Source organism: Chlorocebus sabaeus, chromosome 8, assembly GCF_047675955.1.
Source record: "Chlorocebus sabaeus isolate Y175 chromosome 8, mChlSab1.0.hap1, whole genome shotgun sequence".
Taxonomy (NCBI): Eukaryota; Metazoa; Chordata; class Mammalia; order Primates; family Cercopithecidae; genus Chlorocebus; species Chlorocebus sabaeus.
Window position 1 is genome coordinate 137290262 of NC_132911.1, and position 16946 is coordinate 137307207.

At 45.9% G+C, this 16946-nt stretch overlaps 1 protein-coding gene across 2 annotated transcripts in view; it reads right to left on the minus strand.

Annotated features, from left to right (window-relative positions):
* The window catches only part of ST3GAL1 (ST3 beta-galactoside alpha-2,3-sialyltransferase 1), a 116192-nt gene that overhangs the window by 80526 nt on the left and 18720 nt on the right, over positions 1-16946 (minus strand). The window contains exons 1-2 of one of the 2 annotated variants that reach the window (XM_073018368.1): positions 11182-11335; positions 10110-10262 (exon numbers count right to left, since the gene is read on the minus strand). The gene's annotated coding sequence lies outside the window, so the exon portion shown is untranslated. Of the gene's footprint in view, positions 1-10109; positions 10263-11181; positions 11336-16946 lie in introns of those variants that run through there. The other variant, XM_038000103.2, reaches the window with a different exon arrangement.

Consider the following 16946-nt stretch of genomic DNA (forward strand, 5'->3'; position numbering starts at 1 on the left):
GTATCTATATCTATATCTATATCTATATCTATATCTATATCTATATCCATAGCCACATCTTTAGCTTCATATTCTCTATAGAATACTGGCCGTTAGAGATTGCTGCGTCTAGCAGGGTTCTAAACACTTTCACGTACATAGGCATACTTCACTTAATCCTGCTTCACAGATGCTGCATTGTTATTTTGTTGTTGTTGTCTTTACTAACTGGAGGTTTGTGGCAGCCCTGTGTTGAGCAAGTCTACTGGTGCCATTTTTCCAACAGCACATGCTCATTCCATTAGCATTTTTTAGCAAGAAAGTATTTTTTAATTTGGTTTGTTGTTTTAGAAATAGGATCTCGCTCTGTCAAGCTCTGATCATAGCTCCCTGCAGCCTTGAACTTGTGGCCTTAGTTTCCCAAGTGACTAGGATTACAGATGCACATGCACCACCACTCCTGGCTAATGTTTTAACATTTTTTGTAGAGGGCAAATCTCGCTATGTTGCCCAAGCTGGTTTGGAACTCCTGGCCTCAAGCAATCTGCCCACCCCAGCCTCCCAAAGTGCTAGGAGTGTAAGCCAGCATGCCCGGCCAAAAAAGAATTTTTTAATTAAGGTATGTACATTGTTGTTTTAGACATAATGCCTCTGCACACTTCACAGACTACAGTACAATATAGTATAAATATAACTTTTGTATGCACTGGGAATCCAAAACAATTTGTGTGACTTGCTTTACTACAATCCTCACTTTATTCCAGCGGCCTGGAACCAAGCCTGAAATATCTCCAAGGCACGCCTGAATGAACTCATTCAGTCCTGGAGGTTGGTGCTGTTGTTATCTGTTATGTCCATTTTGCAGATGAGGAAACAGATCAAGAGAAGATACTGTATCCAGGGTTGCAAAAGAAGCAGAACCCAAGTCATCTGTATTCAGGGTCCACACTGTGAAGATGATTCTGTGATTAGCAGAAGGTGGGGTGGGACAGGGAGTGATTAGCAGAAGGTGGGGTGGGGATTTTGATGGGGCCCTGACCATGGTGAGCCTTGTCCTTCCTGCAATGTGGACTCTGTTCCAGGATAGTAAGGGTCATGGGTATTGAAAGGAGGAAGAACATACCCGGATGCCCTTCAGGAACAAAGGTTATCTGTAAATGCCCAAATGCTTATAGCTGGGCATGACTAGAAGAAAAATTAGTCTTTTGAGAAGGGATCAATCTAGAAGCACATAGAAAATTTCCATCCTTCTGATGGCCCTTCTCTTCTTGGGACATTGGTATTGTAAAGGCCTCTGGGCCTGGCCACAGTGGTTCACCATGGAAAGCCCCTTCTTTCTGGGAGGAGTGTCTCTGCTGTAGCCAGACAGCCTTCCGAGCCAGCAAGGTGGGAGGCCTGGCTCCTGTTCTTGCAGCTCACTCATGTCCTGCCACAGGCTCATTTATCACGGGCTCAGCGAGGAACCATAGTGATAAATTACTCAGCCTTCACGATGGGCCAGACACCGTACCCAGCTTTTTGAGTCCTCGTGTCATTTAGTCCTCACAGAACTCTCCCAAGTGGGTACTGTTAGTATTTCCTTTTTTTTTTTTTACAGATGGGGAAACCAAGTCTCAGAAAGTGTTATTCCTACCTGTTTTGTAAAATCTCTCAAACCCTGCCTATCCTCTGCTCTCAAACCCTAACGGTCAACACAGAAGACTTCTGTGCCCACACGTATAGGAATTCTTCCCCACACAACACGCAGTGGACACCAGCTGGGTGTCCTCCAATTTAATTCCGACACCATCTACCTGGAGACAGTGTCAGATCCCACAGGTTGAGAAGTCAGCTCCCCAGACTGCCCCCCAACTCCTACCCCAAACACAAGTCTCAAGTCTGGTTTTCTGCAACTTCTGACCAACGGGCTTCAAATTGGGTTCTCATGACCCCCTTTCCGGGCTCGATTAATTTGCTGGAATTAATTTCCTGGAACTCAGGAAAATATATTTACTGGTGCAAATGATACACATAGAGAGATGCGTGGGGGGATGTATGCGGGAAGGGGTGTGCTACCCTAAAGGAAGCTCCGGTGCTCAGCTATCTGGAAGCTCTTCCAACCCAGTCTTCTGGGGTTTTATGGAAGCTTCCTGACGTCAGCATTCCTTCTCCCAGGGTACAGGGCAGGACCCTCTCTCGGGAGGATCTCAAGACCCACAATCAGAAAGGCAGGGAAAGATTAGAGTCCTGTGTTAGGGCAGGGGAAGGAAGGCAGGAGAACGTTGGAGAGATCCTGCGTCCTGAGGTCTGCCACACCCAATATTATCACAAAAGGCTATAACAAGGGCTATAAAACAATCAGCCAGGAACTGTGGAGGAAACCCAATAATCATCCTAACACCACACCGCCCAAGCTCCAAGGGCTGGAGAAAAGCAACCGGGAGGGATCCCAGGCTTGCAGAACGCCAGGCCCATTCTCTGGAACTCTCTACAGCTTGCACATCCCTGCAGCATCCATCTCCCCTGGGGGCCGGGGTTGGCCCCCACTGAATCAAGAAAACAAGGCCCTGCATGAATGAAGGTCACGAGGCTGGCAAGCAGCAGAGACATCTGGAATCTTGTTCCTACAAACACAGGGCCCGGCTGTCTTGGATCTTTGAGTGCCCAGGGAGGGCACTTCCTGGTGCTGGCTGCCATGGTTTCAGCTGTCTGGTGCCTGACCTTTCTAGAAGATGGTAATGATGAGAGTTGTGACTGCAAAGCCTCTAGCCAACAACTGAGAAGAGCTACACTCTGATGTCCGGAAGGTCTGTGCGTCTTCTGGTCCATTTTACCCATGAGACAATAGCGGTAGGGAGGGGCTGCATCTGAGGGCACGGGGGAACCATGGAGGGCTTCCGAAAGATCTCTTTAGTGAAAGCCGGAGGGAGAAAGTATAGGCAGAAAGAGCAAACAGCAGGCCAGACTAAGTTCCATGACAGCAGAAACCATGTTTTTGTTTTTTGCTGCTGTGTCCCCAGTACTCAGCATGTCAAAGGCATTGAATTAAAAGCTACTGAATGGCCGGGCATGCTGGCTCATGTCTGTAATCCCATCACTTTGGGAGGCCGAGGCGGGGGGATCCTGAGGTCAGGAGTTCAAGACTGGCCTGGCCAACATGGTGAAACCCCATCTCTACTACAAATATAAAAATTAGCCAGGTGTGGTGGCGGGAGCCTGTAATCCCAACTACTTGGGAGGCTGAGGCAGGGAGAATCGCTTGAACTGGAAGGCGGAGGTTGCAGTGAGCTGAGATCACACCATTGCTCTCCAGCCTGGGAGACAGTGCAAGACTCCATCTCAAAAATAATAAATAAATAAAACCTATTGAATGCATGCGTGAGTGAGTGAGTCTGTTATAGCTGTCCAGGAGAGGATGCAAAAGGCTGAGGGAATTCAAGCACTGTTAGCACTTCCTTTCTCTGTGCATATATAATTAGACACCCCACCTTCACACCAGAAATCAGAGCATTCCACCGTGCTGGTTGTGTGACTCAAATGCGTATTATTCCATTCTGCGGCTGTACTGGATTTAGCCCATCTCCTAATCTTGACATTGCAGGTATTTCCAGCATATTGCTTAAAAGCATTAGGCAGTGAGGATGATGGGGAGGCAGCAAGTGGACTGGGCTCTGGAGACACTGTAAGCCTTCAAAGCGCAGCCCTCCAACTTATTAGCTGTGTGATTGTAAGTTACTTAACCAGTTTGTGCCTGGGTTTCATCATCAGTAAAAAAGAGAAATGACAGCAGCTGGCTGCCAGGGAGGCTGTGGGGTGAAATCTATGTGTGGGGGTTGTTAGAAAGGCATAAGAGCCACAGCCAACCCTGTGAAAGTGCTCACAAACACTCCACCAGCCCCAGGACTCCTGAGCTCAGCTGATTCCTGAGAATGCAGTCCCTGATGTGGGATCACAGGTCAGCCTGCAGAACTGCAAGGAAAGTGCCTTCAAAAATCCCAGCAGAAACAAGAAGAACAAAGTTCTTTAGCCCTATTCCCTGAGCCCAAGAACAAGGACTCAGAGGATCCAGAAGGCAAGTAAGTTCACTGTACCATGGAGCACCAGGATTCCCACCGCCAGCTCCCCTTGTGGTCAGCTCATCCGGCAGGCAGCAGGTAACAGAAGGCACTCACTGACACTGCAGCTTGCAAACCGGGCAAAGAACCAGAGCATGAGCACATCCAGGGAGCTGACGTGCCAGTCCCTGGGCTGCACCCCACTTATCTAGGACTTGCATTTTATTTTAACGTCGTAACTTTGTATTATTTTTCCTTAAAGAAAACTCCCAAATTGTATAAGCTTCAGGACCCAAAGAACCAGAACTGCACCTAAACATACCACTGATTTATTAATTGATCTGTTTCTCCCATTAAATTATTATCATCGGGCAGTTATGGTGGCTCATACGTGAAATCCCAACACGTTGGGAGGCTGAGGCTGGGGAATTGCTCGAGCCCAGTAGTTCCAGACCAGCCTGGGCAGCATAGCAAAACATCATCTCTACAAAAGATAAAAAAATTAGCCAGGCGTGGTGGCGCACGCTCTTATTCCAGCAACTCAGGAGGCTGAGGCAGGAGGATCGCTTGATCCTAGAAGGTCAAGGCTGCAGTGAGTCGTGATGGCACAACTGTACTCCAGCCTGGGTGCCAGAGTGAGACTCTATCTCAAAATAAATACATAAATAATATAAGGAAATAAATAAGTTATTAACATCTTGAGGACGTAGCTCTCATCTTATTGTTTTACCTCCAGTGCTCAGTCAAGTGCCAGTGAGCTGGAAGGCACTCAGTAAGTATTTGCTAAATGAATGAATGAGTAAGAAAAAAAGAAAAACAGCCTGAATGAGAACCTCCCTCCCTCTTCACTTCACTCGTGCAACTTGGATCCATCCTCAAAATCACCCTCTACACATTCATCCGCTAATCCTTCTCTCCCCATCAGCCTTTCAGATACTCCAGAGTGCTCCCAAGTCTCCTCTCCCCTCCCACCCCAAACAATCCCCATTTCTGCCACTGCTGCTCTTAAAGGTTATCAGCAACGGAAATTCCAACAGCTCCTTGCTGCTGCCCATCAGAATACTGAATGACAGACAGGATGTCCTCTTATCTAATCAGAGTACCCTGGCCTGCAGTCAGTCTCTGGGCCAGCTGATAACGTTTTTTTGTTGTTGGAGGAAATGCTTTAGCTCCCAGGGAGAGTGTCCCCCTATGTGGCACTGCCCAGAAGGAAAACAGGCCTGGTTCTCTGGGGGGAGGCCACAGTCCCCTGAAGAAGACTGAATCAGTCCCTGTGTGTCCTTTGATCAACAGCCCCTGTTCTCCTTCTCACCTCCCTATTTTTCTTTCCTGTCTGCCACGTGACTTGGTTCTAGAAACATTTCCTGGAAGAGACACTCCTTGACCACCACATCCATGTTGTGCCCTGCCCTGGGACCTCCTGCCCCTGCCCATACCATATATATATATATATATTTATTTATATATATATATTTTTTAACTGTGTATCTCTTCCTCTTTCTCACCCCTAGCTAGGATCTTTGTCTGATTAGAGCAGTGCCTGGCACAGAAGCAGCTCAGAAATGTTTGTCAATGCCTGCCTGAAACCAGCATTTATCTGGTGCACATTCTGCATCTTTGCTGGGAGCTGGAGACAAAAACGTGTTTAAGTTAAGGCTTCCACACTGAAGCAGCTCTCCCAAGAAACCACCCTGCAAGAGAAGAAATGTTCCCTCTGCAGAGAGGCCCAGTTCTGTAATCACGTCCTCAGCCTGATCAATGTCTTCACAAGGACAAGACAGCAGTCCTGCATCCCCCACAGAAACTCTCACTCCCGCATGCAACACACACCACCACGTGCATCTACACACACCTCCTACCAGGACTCCATCTGAGAGACGCAGACCATACACATGGTCCACATGTTTGGCTGGCCTGCACTGTGACAAACGCTGTCAGCAGGGACAAATGCTACCCTGGTCTTCTGCTCTTGTTTTGGTCCTGAGACAGAGGTTTCTCCCTAGGCCCTTTGATCAAAAGCTGAGGGACAAACAGGTGCTCCCTATAAGCTTGCCACTTTACCAACTGTATAACTTTGCACAAGTTAATTAGCTTTCCAGAGTCTTGGTTTGCTCATCTGTACTTGGGCCACTGAGTTGATGTCAGAAGTAACAGAGAGGGAAAGGGTCTAAAACTGGGCCTGAACATGGTTTAATAAATGTAGCTGGTGGTAGCGTTGAGAGTGAAAGTAGAATGACTGTTCAGCATCATTTAGATAGACATGAATTTCCAGAATGTCCTAGTACCATTAGTGTGAACTCACGGTGATTTTAATAGATAGATGGGTCAATTTGAAAAGGATCTGAATGATGTGTGGATGTACATGTGGATGTGCATATGTATGTATAGAAATGTGCTTCTCTGTGTGATACACCACACACACACACACACACACACACACACACACACCTGTTATGTCCGCCCAGAGGGCCTAGAGGCAATGCTACCCCAGGAACAATAAGCACACCTAGTGGCAGATCTTGGTTTCTAAACACCATTTCCCATGAAAAGGAACCAAGGCTCCCATGTTGATTCCACCACTGAGGTGAGGAGAGTAGAAGATGAGGCTACAATACCTTGCTGTGACAACAAGGCAGCAAGTGCTCAAATTATGATGGAGAAACGTTAGAGACACAGGAGCCAGGCCTTAGCGGACAGATTTGGGGCAATGTAAATATCAAAATAACTGATGATCACAAAAGACTGCAACCTATTGAATAAAATTAAAATCCATGAGTCCACACTGATATAAAGAAAGGAAGGGCTGGGCATGGTGGCTTACACCTGTAATCCCAGAACTTTGGAAGGCCAAGGCAGGCAGATCACTTAAGGTCAAGAGCTGGAGACCAGCCTGGCCAACATGGTGAAACCCCATCTCTACCAAAAGTACAAAAATTAGCTGGGCATGGTGGTGCATGCCCATAATCCCAGATACTCAGGAGGCAGAGGCAGGAAAACTGCTTGAACCTGGGAGATAGAGGTTGCAGTGGGCAAAGACCAAGACTGCACCACTGCGCTCCAGCCTGGGTGAGAGTGACTCCTTTGTCTCAAAAAATAAATAAATAAATAAATAAATGATGAACGGAGGAAGAAAATTTCTTCTTTAGAGCAGGAAACCAACTAATAAATGAAAAAAAAAAAACAGTGAAATTAGAAAAATCACCATTTGGCAACTATGATAATAATAAATCTATTCAGGCAAGAATCATCAAAAGATGCTAAAACTAATGACTGATAGACTGAGGACTAATCAGATATCTACACAATCTCAGAACTTCTCGCCATAAGATGCTTATTAATGGCAAAGGTGAAACAGTAACTTTGCAGTGGAGACACCTGGAAAACACCACCTTAACTGAGAGCTCCAAGCTAACATCACCAGTAATGGGAGATAGCCACACTGGTGTCTCTTGATACAATGCACTGAAAAGGACACACCAGCTCTGGGCTAGTCCTGCCAACCTAATCACAAGAAAACATCAGAAAAGCCAAAATTGAGCACATTCTATCAAATAACTGGCCTGAACTTGTCAAAAAGGTTAACGTGCTGAAATACGAGATTAAGAAAGTTTTCCAAGAAAGACACATGCCAACTGGCTTTTCTTTTGCCATAAAGGAATTTATCGGGGGCAACTGGTGAAATCTGAATGAGAAATCAGAAAGTTAGATAATAGTCAAATTAACGTTAAGTTTCTGACTTAGAAAGTTGTATTATAAGATACAAGTTTCTGATTTCAGAAAGAAATGTAGAGAAAAAAGAAAAAATGAACATGATAAAATGCGAACATTTGAAAACCTGGACAAAGGGAGTCCAGGAATTTGTTGGCTGTTCTTATAACTTTTCTATACATTTGCAATCATATAAAAATAAAACAATTGAAAAAAATTACAAATGGAAATGAATGCTCTGGTTTCACAAGATTGAGAAAAAATCAATATATTACTTAGTACATTGTATGTGCCCAATAATTTAAAGCTATAATAATAATTATTAGTAATAATGATAATAAATATTAGTAGAACAGTGCACCTGGCACATAATAAGCTAGAAATGGACAAAAAACATTATCACTGTTAACATCATCACCATCATCATCATTCTTGATATGCTTGATTCTAAGAAATAACTAAAAAATTAATACTATTATTTGTATTACTTATAATTACTTCATATCTGCATTAAACTCCATGGTTTGAAGGTTTGATACAGAAATGCCTGCTTAAAACGCATACAGCACTCCTCTGTAATGGTGAGGTGCTTGAAGACCAACCAAAACAAAGAGGCAGGGGGACATTTTCAAATCTAGATGTGCAGAATACATATCAATTGGATCTTTTCTCATCAATGGAGTCTCTGCTTTGTTCTTGCTTGTGCTTGGGTAACCCAAAGATAAGAAAGCCCAACTTCTAAATGCCAAACGTGGGGCCTTTGCCCAGACCTGTTGGCCATCTAGAGTCTCTTCTCTCTTCTTTCTTGGGTCCCTTCCATACAAACTGTGCATCTCAATGATCAGCCCTTGTTATTCCCACTTGCACTGGTTTATGCACCAAGCAGAACCTCCTGTTATGCTCCCAATCTTGTCCCATCTGAGACGGTGACCTAGCTCCAAGTCCAAGGCTCTCCCCCACCTGTCTATCATATAGAACTGTCTGTGTTCAGCACAATTCTGAGATGTGGTATATTCCCAAGCATCATAACTTTGTTCAACATGTTCTTTCAAAGTAAACCTATGACCATATCTAGGAACCATATTGTCTTTTGTCTCCATTCTTCCTCATTCTTCTAAGACTCACACATGCCACATTTTCTGCTCATTTTCTTCCTCTCCTTGTTTCTTATCGCTCTTGCCCATATATTTACCCCTTGGGAACGTGGAAGCCATTGCTTCTTCCCCTTTAGAGGAGGCCCCACATGGCCCCTGACCTACCTGGGACCCCAGAAGGGCTCAAGCTCACATCCATATCTACTTGTATAAATACAACGAATAAACCCCAAGGCCCAAGTGGATTTGTTTTACATGGAGTCACAAACAGATACCACAAGATGGCTCCCAAAGAAATGTTAAAAGCTACTCCATTCTTATACTAGAGAGAGAGAGTGAGAGAGTGCACACGAGAGAGAGAGAGGCCCTTGCCAGTAATCATATAGAAAACAGCTATACACACTCACAGACATCAGCCTTCCTTCTTCTTCTGCAATGATTGCAATTATGCCCAAGCTGGGTTAGAGACCAGCAGAGTGAAGTGACACATCCCGGGTGATCTCAATTTTTCCCAAGCTAACTCTGCACTGATAAAAATGTCTTCTATCTGCACTGTCCATGGGTACCCACAAGCAACATGTGGCTACTAAGCACATGAAATGTGATGTGACTGAGCCCTGAATTCTTCATATTATTCCATTTTAATTAAAATTTCCATATCTCCATATGGAGTGGCTCTGTGTGGACAGTTCAGCTGTAGAACAGAGGTTGCAACACCTTTTCTGTTAAGGACCAGGGAACAAATACGTCAGACTTTGCAGCCACACGGTCTCTATGGTAATGACTCAGTCAGGCTGCTGCAGTGTGAAAACAGCCATACATGACACCTGAACAAATGAGCATGGTGGGGCACCAGCGAAGCTTTCTTTACACAGGCAGGCTGGGCCAGGCTTGTCCCGTAGGCCACAGTTTGCTGACACTTGCTCTAGGACACACCAGAGTGTCATGCCAGGCCTTCTTCGGGATGACAGGCACTTGTCATCAAAGGATGATCTGAATTCAGGTTTTTACTTACCAGTGTTCATGAGAGCTCAGAAAACTCTCCATTTAAGAAAAAGAAAGGCTGCTAGATACTAACAATCTGCATCTTTCTCCTGAGGGTCACTGTATTCCCCTTCCCCTGCCATGGGAACTCCTCTTAATGGCACGTTTCTGGACAAGCAGGACATGTTTCAGACACCAAGAAACAGGAGAATATCTTCCACATCCTCCATGTAACATAATCAATGGAAAACAAAACAAAACAGAAAAGGCAGTACATCTCACTTGTGCTGCGGACAGATTAGTCACTTACCTCCACAGGCTGAGTGACCGTCCATCTCTGGTCCCCAAATGGAATTGTCCTGACCCAAGCTCAATGTGTTTGCTCACTGCAGCTCTTGGGGATATTAATTTCCTCTCATTCGCATTTCCAGTTCAGGAAGATGAAATCTGAAAATGGTACCGGCTGGAGGGGAAGAGGAGACAAGTTTAGGTCAGTTTTGGCACTTAGTCCATCCTCTGCCTTTTTAGGATGACTCAAGATAATGAAAAGAGATTCACCCACTTAATCCATTCACTCACCCAATTATTTATATAGCACTATCTGTTAAACAAACACCTATTCTGTTCCAGGCACAGAGCCACACACCAGGACAGGAAGGTGAGTAACTCACAACTCCTCTCCTCAGGGAGTTCAGACCAGGAGAAAACAGAAAAATACACAAACAACTCAGGAAAATGTAATACAGGGGGCTTGGGCACCTGTAATCTCAGCATTTTGGGAGACCAAGGCGGGCAGATCACTTGAAGTCAGGAGTTCGTGACCAGCCTGGCCAACATGGTGAAACCTCATCTCTACTAAAAATACAAAAATTAGCTGGGCACGGCGGCACACGCCTGTAGTCCCAGCTACTTGGAAGGCTGAGGCAGGAGAATCGCTTGAACCTGGGAGGTAGAGGTTACAGTGAACTGAGATCGCACCACTGCACTCCAGTCAGGGAGACGGAGAGAGACTCCATCAAAAAAAAAAAGGACAAATTACCAACTCCGTCTGGAAGAAGAATTTGAAGAGGAGATGATATTTTTAGCTGCTCCCTGAACGAAGCACTAGTGAGGTGCTGTTTAGTAAAAACACAAAACATGGGGAAAGGAAAAATAAATATGTAAGATATGAATGTGAAAGTGTAACATCGGTTAGGATAAATCAGCCTGAGGCTAGATAGGAAAGGGCTTCTGAAGACTTCATCTGGCTGGGCGCGGTGGCTCATGTCTGTAATCCCAGCACTTTGGGAGGCCAAGGCAGGTGGATCACTTGAGATCAGGAGTTCGAAACCAGCCTGGCCAACATGGTGAAACCTTGTCTTTACTAAAAATACAAAAATTACCCAAGTGTGGTGGCACATGGCGCGTGCCTATAGTCCCAGAGACTCAGGAGTCTGAGGCAGGAGAATTGCTTGAACCTGAGAGATGAGGTTGCAGTGAGCTGAGATCACACCCCTGTACTCCATCCAGCCTGGGCGACAGTGAAACTCTGTGCCAAAAAAAAAAAAAGAAAGAAAGAAAAAGAAGACTTCATCTGACACTAAGAATAGCATAGAAACCCTCAACTCTTACTGGGCCCCAAGCACCGAGAGATGTGCAGACACTCAGTTTTCTCTTTAGATCCTCTCATGAAATCACTGAGGTGGTCCCAAGGATGATTCTCATTTTATAGATGGGCAGCTGAGGCTTTGAGACCTGACGAGTAAACCTGTTCAGTAGGACAAAAGCAGTACGTGGCAGGGAACAGACCACATAGAAAACATCCCCATCCAGTCTGGTTGTGAAGTCTCCCTCATAACCATTGCTGTAGAAATGGCCCCAATTTGTTCAGGCCACCTGCATGCATACTCTGCAGTGTGGCTTTGCCCCCCCGCCCCCCAGCATGAGGGGGAATCAAAGTTTGGCCACGAGACTTGCTTTAGCCAATGGCACAATAGCAAAGGTGACACAAATAAAGACTTTAAAAGTGCTTATGTCTAAAAGTTCCTCTCTCTTGCTGCTGGGAATCATTCTTTTTTTTTGGGGGGGGGGGAGCGGGGGAGATGGATCTCACTCAGTTGCCCAGGCTGGAGGGGCCGTGGCATGACAACCACCCACTGCAGCCTTGACCTCCCAGGCTCAAGCGATCCTCCGTCTAAGCCTCCTGAGTAGCTGGAACTACAGTCTCATGCTACCACACCAGGCTAATTATTTTTATTTTTTGTAGGGTCTTGCTGTGTTGCTATGGTTGGTCTCAAGTTCCTGGGCATGAGCCGCCATGCCCAGCTGCTGCTGGAAATCATTCTGCTGTCACATTGGCAAGCCTGAGGTAGCCCCCGGAGGATAACAGACAATGTGTGGAGAGAGGCTGAGGCACCCCAGCTCAGCCTCCAGATGTGTGGATGGGCCAGCACAGGCAATCAGCCTAACACACACTGCGCAGACCAGATCATCAACCCACAGAAATCATAAATGTCTGCTATTTTTAGGCACTGGGGTTTGCGGCTGTTTGTTATACAGAGAAAGCTGACTGATACAACCACTGAGGTATCTTTACACCCCCGGCAACGGCGACACATGAGGATAAACATGTGTGTTAGCAAGAAAATTCAGTGCCTGTCGAGTTGGTGATTATGAAGAGATAATGAGGGCCAGAAGGCAGGGCCCTGGGCAAAAGGAGGAGTGGAAGATTCAAGAGCTCTTTTAGAGGGAGAAACAACAGCATTTAGTGACTGTCTAAGCCCAGAGTTGTCTAAAGGCATTTGCCTGGCTCTGGAAACCAACCATGTGTGGTGTTGACTATAAACAGATTCTATTTGGCACCTGCTGATGGGGGCAGGATGTTACATAGAAGATACATGAACGTGACCAGAGTCAGCACAGTTAGGGGTCAGGGTCTGGGAAAGCTACAGGAATGAAACTATTTTTTCAGAAATGAGAATTAAGGCACAAAGATCACTGCCACAGCCTCCTAGCCAGTCTTAAAATAGCCATCGCCTCTAATGCCAACTCCCGCTCTTGGCAGCAGCCAGCAGGATCCTTGTAAATTGTAACTCAGGCCTCCCTCCCTTGCATCACTGGTTCACACCTTCCCCATTCCCTCTGCACTTTCTACTCACCCTTCAGATTTCAGTGTAAACACCACTTCCCAGAGACATCTTCGCTGACTCTGGGGACGAGGCTGGCCACAGCCCCTCTATATTTTCAGTGTTCCTTGCATTGCGACAAAGCATTATCACCGACATGTTAACTCCATAAGGGCAAGGGCATGTCTGCCCCACATACCACTGTGTCCTTGCCACCCGGCACGCCACTTGGCATGTGGGAGAAAGTCTATTCCTATTTCTTGAAGGAGAGAGTGACCAAAACAATATAGGTATCACACTTCTAACATGTTTTCTTGGCCACACCCCCTTCTAGTACCCATGGCTTCATTCTTGTGCTTCTTCATTCATTCCTTTTTTTTTTTTTTTTTTTTTTTGAGATGCAGTCTCGCTCTGTCACCCAGGCTGGAGTGCAGTGGCACAATCTCAGCTCACTACAAACTCTGCCTCCCGGGTTCATGCCATTCTCCTGCCTCAGCCTCCCAAATAGCTGGGACTACAGGCGCCCGCTACCGTGCCCGGCTAATTTTTTGTATTTTCAGTAGAGAGAGGGTTTCACCATGGTCTCGATCTCCGGACCTTGTGATCCACCTGCCTCAGCCTCCCAAAGTCCTGGGATTACAGGCGTGAGCCACCGCGCCTGGCCTTCATTCTTTCATTTAGCAAGAGTTTACTAAGGACCAAGCATCACCTCAATCCCACCATTGGTTGCTCTCACTAGACCGAGCCTTCAGAGGTGGGGAAGGGGAGCTGTATTTTACTTGTCACTAGGTTTCCCCACTCTCACCCCCACTAGCTATCATATGGGTGTAGGAGGCACTAAATAATGACCAGTGAATCCGTGAATAAATGGGTGAACAGGCAGATCAATCTCAGATAATCCATCAGGGTGTGGCTGATTTATAAGTCTGCAGAAGCTCATTACTGAGTCTGGGCCTTCTGTATGTTACATCTTACTAAATAGTCGAGAATCCTTATAATATAAAAATCTGCATGTATATATGCCTATGTCAGGATATACACTGTAACTGTTCTACGCTGTAAGATATAAGGGGGTAATGCATGAATCAGATTAAACATGGAGCCCTGCTCTGAATGAAGTCTCTGACTCCGCAGCCTGGCACCTGTGGCCAACTGTGATCTTCAACTAAAGCCTAAGACTCTACTTGAAGCAATGCATAACATCCTGAACCAAATCTTCCATCGGTCTTAGGTTGGCTTTGAAAAAAATAAGTTGGCAATTGCATTGGATTCCAAATTCCAATGGACAAGTTTGCAACCTGGAGGTTTATCTTAAAAACTAGAATTCGCTGGGCACGGTGGCTCACGCCTGTAATCCCAACACTTTGGGAGGCTGAGGTGGGCAAATCACCTGAGGTTGGGAGTTCGAGACCAACCTGACCAACATGGAGAAACCCCGTTTCTACTAAAAATACAAAATTAGTTGGGCGTGGTGGTGTATGCCTGTAATCCCAGCTACTCAGGAGGCTGAGGCAGGAGAATCACTTGAACCCGGGAGGCAGAGGTTGTGGTGAGCCGAGATCCTGCCATTGCACTTCAGCCTGGGCAACAAGAGTGAAACTCCATTTCAAAAAAAAAAAAAAAGGCAAAAACAAACAAACAAAAAACTAGAACTGCATCCCATGGGGGACTCACCTTCTGCAGCCTCAGTTTTTCAGCTTCTCTAATATAGGACTAGGGTGTTAAATGCAGAGGAAAGGCACTTATTCCACTGTCTTTCTGCCCCAGATCCCAGGAACAGCCTGACAGCTCCTCAGAGTTTGCTTGCCTTTTGGTTTTAACAGGAGCCTTGGAAATCTTTTCTGAAAGCCATGTCCCAGTTCTCTTCTCACTCATGCTCTGCTGTCATGCCTCTTTCTATATTGAGTCCCTATTTCCCCACCCTTCCAAGATTGCTTCCAATTAAGAGCAACAGCTAAACTCTTACCGCTGAAACATCTGTGAAGCATGTTCATACACAAGAGCCATACAAGAAAGACAAATCAGAAAGTGTCCCCATTTCTGGAGAGGTTCAGAAAAGCTCATGTGACTCTCCAGGACCACAAAGGAGGAAACCAAGGCCCAGAGAAGTGGCTCCTCCATGACACAGCTTGAGAGCTGTGCAGCTGGACAGTGGGCAGAGGGCCTTAGACCTAGGGTTCAGTGTTCTTCCCAATACCAGGCAAACTACTATCATCCTATTCCAGCCCATTCATCCCTTTCATTTCCATCCATCCAACTGGTAGCCACTAGCACCAATCTAGGAGCTAAGCAGGGAAATGCTGGGCTTAAACCAAGAGACCTGGAAGCAAGAAAAATGTCTACCTTCTCCAGCTACAGCACAGATTAGGACAAATTCCACTCCAACAAATCATGGTTATGTTCTCATTCCTCCTGTTCTGAACCCATAAATCATTATTTCTTGGCCCATATTCGTACTTCCACCATCCACAGCCCCCTCATGCCACCTGAGGCTCCTTTCTACTCTACAATACAATACAATAACTCACAAGAGAGTGTGTTCTCCAATTTTGTGTCTTCTTGGAGTAGAGCAGCAAACTAGAAGTAAAGCTGGATATCACTCCTGGAGGAGCAGGGCCAGTTTGCTTAAGAAATCATAGCTTTTCCTCTCCATGCAAACAATCATCTGGATAACTGTTACCACTGGGTCTGGCTGAATACCATTGCTGCATTTTTAAATTATAGGGATCTTTTCTGAGGCCTGTGGGCATGACATGTTCCATGCAAAACAGTGTGGCCTGCTTTTAGGTGTGCCCCCAGGGGAGACTGGTCAAGTCAAGCTGTGCAATTTTAGAAAAATAGCCTTTCGATGACTAACGCCTGTAATCAGAACACTTTGGGAGGCCGACGCAGGTGGATCACGAGGTCAAGAGATCAAGACCATCCTGGCCAACATGGTGAAACCCCCTCTCTACTAAAAATACAAAAATTAGCTAGGTGTGATGGCCTGCACCTGTAGTCCCAGTTACTCAGGAGGCTGAGGCAGGAGAGTCACTTGAACCCGGGAGGCGGAGGTTGCAGTGAGCTGAGATCCCGCCACGGCACTCCAGCCTGGCGACAGAGTGAGACAGACAGAAGGAAGGAGGAAGGAAGGAAGGAAGGAAGGAAGGAAGGAAGGAAGGAAGGAAGGAAGGAAGGAAGGAAGGAAGGAAGGAGGGAGGGAGGGAGGGAGGGAGGGAGGGAAGAATGAAAGGAAAGAAAGAGAAAGAAAGCCTTTCTCTGAGTTTTACTTTACTCATTGGTAAAACCGAACTGTCTCTGCTTCAACTACTTTGCAGGGCTCTGCTAAGAAGTAAGTGAATACAAAACAACATGAAATCACTTTGATACTAGTAGTAGCAATAACAGATAACACTTAAACTAGCATAACAGATAACATTTTTTAAGTACTTATGGGCATTTGCTAAACTAAGCCCTTTATACTCAAAAGCTCAGTTAATCTTCACAGTGGTCCTTGGATGTGTGTACTATGATTTTCATCATTTTGAAGGTGAGTAAATGGAGGCTTGAGGAGATTAAGTAACTTGCTGAAGGTCATAAGACTGATAAAGGTTGGAGCCTGAATGATTAACTAATTCCTAACTCTACTGTAGTGTAAAGTCTGGGACTAACACAGTTTACTTCCCATCAGCATTTACTGAGCCTTGGCCTGGGCTGTGCCAAGCACTGTGTTCTGCCCTGCTGGGGACAACAGTACACTTTGGGCTTTGCCCTAGAAAAGCCCACTGCATGGGGAGACAGAATACAGGTCCATCAGCCTGTGTGTCCAGGGCAGGCTCTGTGTTCGGACCACTCTGTGTCCTGGGCAGGCTCATGAATGTGCAAGTAAGTGGTTTCTTAATCTAGATTCCCATTCAGGACATGACACTGACGGAGAATGAGATCAAGACGGAGACAGTTTAGCCAGATCAGTTCGCAAACGGGACAGTTGTCCCGGAAGTAGAAAAGTGCAAGAGCAGACACAGAAGCTGAGTGAGGAATGGTGAGAGGACCTAGAAACATCT